This window comes from Benincasa hispida, chromosome 9 (assembly GCF_027475165.1).
Source record: "Benincasa hispida cultivar pf3 chromosome 9, pf3_genome.v1.1, whole genome shotgun sequence".
NCBI classification, from domain to species: Eukaryota; Viridiplantae; Streptophyta; class Magnoliopsida; order Cucurbitales; family Cucurbitaceae; genus Benincasa; species Benincasa hispida.
Window position 1 is genome coordinate 26,489,832 of NC_143486.1, and position 6,585 is coordinate 26,496,416.

The following is a 6,585-nucleotide window of genomic DNA, read 5'->3' on the forward strand; positions in this document are numbered from 1 at the left end:
TGGAGAGAGGGAAGTCAAAAAGTTCGATGTACAATTTGCAAGAGAGAATGACATAACAGACGTACTTGTCCACAATGTACATTGGTGCTTCATCTTTGGGTCATTAGGTGTATCTTTTATGTACTTATATTTTTTATGTAATTGTATATTTGATGTACTTGTATTTTTTATGTAATTGTAACTTTTATATACTTATATTTTGTATGTAATAGTTTCATTTTATGTAATTATACTTTTTATGTAATGAATTTATTTTTCATGTAATTGATCTTTTTAAGTACTTTTTATGTAAATTTTATTATGTAATGTAATTTGAACTTCTTAGGTAATGGAGCCTGGTCCTTGTAATCCTATACAACTATATCAATAAAATACGCATCGTTCACAATCAGTATGGGATAGTTCTTCTACAGTAGTTTTGAGTTGTCGGAGAAGGGAGGCATTTGCACAACATACTATCCCATTTGATCACTGCTTTATTCCCTACGTTGAACAAGCAGGTTTTCTTGAGATTGCACAAATCGTATTTATCCAGCTTGATTGGCACCTCATTACTGTTTTAGTTGAGCGTCGGAGACCAGAAACCTACACATTTCACCTGCCTTGTGGGGAATGTACAATCACGCTGCAGGATGTTGCCATATAGTTTGGGTTACAAATGGACAGGCAACAATTGACAGGTTCACTACAATATGATTGGAAGAATGTTTGTGAAGAGCTACTAGGCGTTTTACCATATGATCTGAAAGGCTCAAGATTGAGTATCCCCTGGTTGGCGTCCCAGTTTCCAGAATTACCTCTCGATGCTGACGACATCAGCATACGTAGGTATGCATGAGCATACATTATGCAACTTATTGGAGGATTTTTGTTCGTTGACAAGTCAAATACTCTAGTGCATCTCATGTTCCTCTCGCTACTGTCTGATTTCGAGCATGCTGGTACGTATTCGTGGGGTGGTGCATGTCTTGCATGGTTGTATAGAGAACTTTGTCGGGCTACCAATACACAAACGTTAGAAATAGCAGGGCCACTGATATTACTACAGGTATGGGCTTATGATAGATTTCCAATTATAGCACCACAAGTCCAGTTACAGGCCCCAGATCATCGTCCACTTAGTGCTAGGTATTATTTCATTTATATATTTATTTTGTTACCATTTTATGTAAGAATATAAATCAATTGTATTTTTTATAATTTTAAATGAAGTGGTGTATTAACTGCCTCCGAATAATCAGTAAATATATTGCTCGTGTACCGAAAAATATTTGACAAACTGATGCACAATCAGGTAACAAATGTATATATAAATGAATATTTAAAACATTTTGGATGTATACTTATCTTCTTTTTTTTTTGTCAGATTAATTGGACGCCATGCACACAACAGATTTGGTCATCACTACCTGATTACTGTCATGATGGTGAAGACATCTGGTTGACCGTTAGCCCTCTTATATGCTTCCATATAGTAGAGTGGCATCATCCAAATCATGTGTTGAGACCGTTCGGTCTGTGACAAACGATACCTTTTTTGTCCTATACACTCCCAACACTATACCAGATTGATTTGAGAGGTAAGCACAACCAAGACTGGCGTCGAATCCATGCGAAATATATATCCTACTGGCATGGACGACATGATTGTTGTGCACAAAGATAATTAACAAATGGGCCAACTGTATCAGATGACTACTTTTCTTGGTACGATTCAATCACGAGGCGATTTATCACACCTGATAGCGCTTACTATTACTGCATGGTAAAAGATTTAAAATCAGACATTTTCCATATATATAATATGAATATTGTTTAATATTTATTTTTTTCATTGTACAGAATGATTTTATTGAAAATGTACAACAATATTCAGTGCAGCACAACTTACCAGAGTTGGGTTCAATGGGTCAGCAAACATTGGTCAACATATAAGGTATTATTCAGCAAACAAGACAACTTAATGTTGCTGACACCGATCGAAAACGTATTCTTCGTAGACAACAACGACAGTGGGGTGAACCTAATTTAGAGGAATATGAAGACAACCCCCATGAGGGGTAAGGGCCGGGGGGTCGTCTTTAAATTTCATGTAAACTTTTATTTTCAAATTAAAGAACTAATTGTAAATCTTTTTTAATATCATGACATCTTTTTTTTTTTAATATGAGTGCAGAATACGTATGTTTTCATTGTAGATTAAATATATAATTAAGTTTAATAATAAAGAAATTTGTGGACCCGGTCCTAAAGTCTTAATATTGTTGTACATCTTCAATTAAAAAAAAAATTAGTCAAACTATTTTTTTTTTAAAAAAAAGAAAAACACATCGTGGACCGGGTCCACAATTCTCCATGCGACTGGTCGACCAAGTCAGCCGACGTGGTGCTGACTGGATTAAATGTTAATTGTGTACCCCGTACACGATTTTGCCACATGGTAATCGTATACCCCGTACACGATTTCACTACCCTACTTTTGTCAATACTTTCCACTCCCACATAGTTTTAAAAATACTTTCCCATATACCCAATTTTTGTCAATAGTTTGAAACAACACTATATTTTTAACTTCTTCTGGTCATTTAAAACAATTATCTTATTTTAAATTTATTTATGAAATAATTTAATTAAATATAATTAATTAGGTTTCACTATTTTTTCATCACTATTAAAATTCATTTTAAAATGTCATCATAATTATTTTAAATTAATTAATAAACATTAACGTAAAAAATTAAATCGAGTATTTAATGAAAAATCGATATTAAAAATATAAACTTTGGACTTATAAATCAAATTAAAACAAAACTTAAATCTCAAAAAAAAAAATATCACATTTTGAAATATGTAAAGTACATCAAAATCAAAATAAAATTTAAAAATAAAAAATATTTTTTTTCTCCATTTAAAAGCAAAAGACGAAAATATTGGGATAACTAACTCCTGCTAGTGGGTGGATACTGGTCAACGTGGCTTTCGGCTTCCATTTTAGCAGTTTCTTTTGGCAGGTTTTTTTTACAGGTAAGATTACAAATTTAATGTCTTAAATTGTAATTTGGGTTTAATTAGTCTATAAACTTATAAAATTATGTAATTAGTCCTGAAGTATGATTAAGGACATATTTGGATTAATTAGAAAAAATAATGTTGGTTAGAAAAGTCATTTTTATTTAAATTTTTTTGATAAAAATGGTTTTAAATGTATTTCAAAAACTATTTTTAAATTGTTGTCAAACATGTAATTTTTTTTTCTAAAATAACCTATTTTCAAAATTAAATATTTGAAAAGTTAAACCAAACCCGAGAATGAATAACAAAATTAAATTTAGTATTATTTAATACATTTATATTAATTATTATTTAATCACTTAAAGTATAAATAAATGATTTTTTATTAAACATTTAACTAAATTATCTAGTTTAATTGCTAAAAATAATGAATTAAATATTAAATTAATTAGAATATTAATAAATTTTATATTAAATAGTTAAAATATCATAAAATATTAATGATAAATGCATTTGTCGAAATTTATTATGTTTAAATAAGGAAAATTAGAAAAATTAGAAAAATAAGGAAACTATTTACAAATAGCAAAATTTAGTCATTTTAGACTTCTATCAATTTTTATCAAGGATATATATTGATAAACTTCTATCGGTCTCCATCAATTATAAACTTTTATAAGTATTTATTATTATTATTATTATTATTATTATTATTATTATTATTTTGTTAGTTTTGTAAATAGCTTGATAGTTTTTTTCTGTCGGTGAAAATCTTCTTTTAAATAACATATTTATATTTAATAGTTAATTAATTAATAATGTCATCAAATGAGTTTTAAAATGGTATGAATAATAATATTTTAAATTAAAAAAAACAAAAATGAAAATAAATATCTGTCAAAAATCTCACAAATTTGCCCTAAAAGAATGAAGTATTTATTACATGGTAATTTGTAAAATTTTCCTTAGCCTGATTGTGCAGGCCGATCATCGTCTTTCTGTGGATCACTGGACTTCAGAGAATTGTTTCTTCCTCAACAATCTGAATCATTTCCTCTTCCATGGTTTAGATTTCAGGTGAATTTAAAATCACTCTGTTTCTATATTTCTCCTTCATTTCTTTTCCGAATTGCAGCCCAATATTGATCTAATTTACAGCCCTCCCAACAAAACCATTCCTGTTTAAACTTATTTTTACCTTTAATCTTGTTACTCATTTTCTGCTTTGAATTTTGAATGCCCATGACTTTCCCCCATCAACTTGTACGTTTTTCTAGGTTTGCTTTTGTTTTATGACCTGAATGGATTGTGGGGTTTTAATTATATCATTTATTTACTTCTTTTTTTCTGTTGGTGTTTGTGTATTGAAATTCTGCATGTCCTGGATTGACATTGTTTTCTTATTTCGCTTGTCAAATTGTTAAACACATTGAGAAGTAGAAACCATTTTCTGTTTTAGTGTTAAAAGGAGTAAAAAGATTTGTGAGGAGGTTTTGGTAGAAATTCTGTCTACATTTTTTTTTCCCATTGCATTGGTTGGTTTCTCATAATAGACTTTTTCAAGACACCTGGAAAGTCCTTGCATGCAACACTCTATTCATTGAAAGTACTTATATTTTTCAAGACTTTTTGTAACTATTTTATATATTCTATTGTTGGGCTCTTGTTTTTGTGTGCTGCTTTTTTCTTTTTTTCATATTCCTGTGTATTCTTTCATTTTTTTCTCACATTTTTTTCTCAATAAAAGTTATGAAAAAAGAATGAAAAAATGAACTTATTAAATGGACAAAGGTTATCTATCAACACATGAATCTTTTCTCATATGCAAAATTAATGGCTTGTATGAATTTACTTTCTGAGTGCTTATAAACATTTTTTTCGCTAAAAACTACGTTTGTAACCACTTAGAAAATCAATCCAAACAAGCCCTAAGTTTTCATATTTGAAAGCTTTATAACTAGAGAGATGACCAATCACGTTACAGGGCTCCCAACAGTTCACTTATTTTCATTCTAAACATTCAGCAATGAAGATTCCCCTGGTTCTTTATGATATCTTATATAATCTTAGTTCCTCCATAGTTTATATATTCTTTTTGAGACCAGAAGAGGGTGCTGATTTACTTTTATTCATTTCATATTCTTGTATTTTTGTTGATGTTTTGGGCTAGCTAGTTATTGTGTGGAGAGTGGAGACTGATCGGTACGTACAGAAGATACTCTGGAATTGAAGAACATGTCTAGCCTGATTGAAGGTCTTCCTCACGACGTTGCCCTTAGATGCCTCGCTTTTGTTCCATTTTACCTCCACCCCACGTTGGAGCTCGTTTGCCGGTCTTGGAGAGATGTCATTTGTAGTGGCGAAATTTACAGAGTTCGATGGGAGTGTGGTACAGTTGAGGATTTGCTATTTGTATGCTGTCATGATGAAGAAAATAAATGGCAGTTTTATGACCCAATTGAAGACTTTTGGGTCACACTTCCTGAACTTCCAGGGGGAAGAAAGCATTATTTTGGTGTTGTCTCCACTTATCAAAAGCTGTTTATTCTTGGTGGTCTCTTGATAAATACTATTGATCCATCAATTGATGAAGATTTCTCATGCACCGAGGTATGGTCCTTCAACCCTATGACTCGAAAATGGAAGCAACAAGCACCAATGCACGAGTCACGTGCATTGTTTGCTTGTGGCGTTTTGGATGGAAAGATCATTGTGGCAGGTGGGATGAATAGAAAATTTGAATCAACTTCTAAGGCAGAAATGTATGACCCTGTGAAGGATGTTTGGATTGAATTACCTGATCTGCCTCAATCCTGTGATTCAGGCATTTGTATGGGAGTAGTAGTTGGAAGAAAATTGCATTTCATATACAAGGGATTGCCCATAGTTCAAACATTTGACAGTGTGGAGTGGAGGTGGACAGTTGAGGATTACAATTGGTTTTCCCACATCTGGTTGATGACTGCTGATCGAGATGTAATCTACATTATGAGCCAAGGATATATCTTCATGCAGGTTGGACAAAACAGCAAAGTTGTTATTTCAGCAGATCAGTTTAATCTCAATGATGGGATGGGGATGATTTGTTTTAGGGGCGAACTGTATGTGATTGGAGGAACACTTTACACCGACCGCGATTACGAATATCTTTCTGACGTGCATGTTCTTACACTGTGCAGCAACCTGAGGACATGTTGGGTTAATACTGCTCCAATGAGTCGAGGATATGGAACTGTTCTTGGTTGTGCAGCGTTGAGGGTTTAAGATTTGTATGTTTTTTTTGTTCTTTTCTTTTCTGTTCTATTGATTTTATGACTGAGTTGGATTCTGTGTTTTCTTGTCACTGGAATTATTATGAAAGGTTGCATAGATGGAGAATGACTTGAGGGGATGCTTGTTTGGGAGGATTTCTTTTGAAAAGTATTGCACTGAGAGAATTTTATATCTACTTTTTGAAGCAAATTCAAAATTTCAAATTAGGATTATTGTGTTATGCCATGGAGGGGTTTTTTCTTTCCTTTGAAAAGCTTTGAGTGTTTTCAAAAGGAGTAATCTTGGTCTAGACTCGAGAGG

The 6,585-nt window shown here is 31.9% G+C and overlaps 2 pseudogenes across 2 annotated transcripts; both read left to right on the forward strand.

Annotated features, from left to right (window-relative positions):
• Positions 1-328: 328 nt before the first annotated feature.
• LOC150033707 (serine/threonine-protein phosphatase 7 long form homolog) lies at positions 329-4,198 on the forward strand (annotated as a pseudogene).
• LOC120085072 (F-box/kelch-repeat protein SKIP30 pseudogene) lies at positions 3,912-6,381 on the forward strand (annotated as a pseudogene). 2 transcript variants are annotated; one of them, XR_016532527.1, is made up of 2 exons: positions 3,912-4,089; positions 5,187-6,381. The product of XR_016532527.1 is annotated as an F-box/kelch-repeat protein SKIP30 pseudogene, transcript variant X1 (transcript). The 2 variants fall into 2 exon arrangements; XR_016532528.1 differs by having other exon boundaries at positions 3,929-4,089; positions 5,183-6,381.
• Positions 6,382-6,585: the final 204 nt, after the last annotated feature.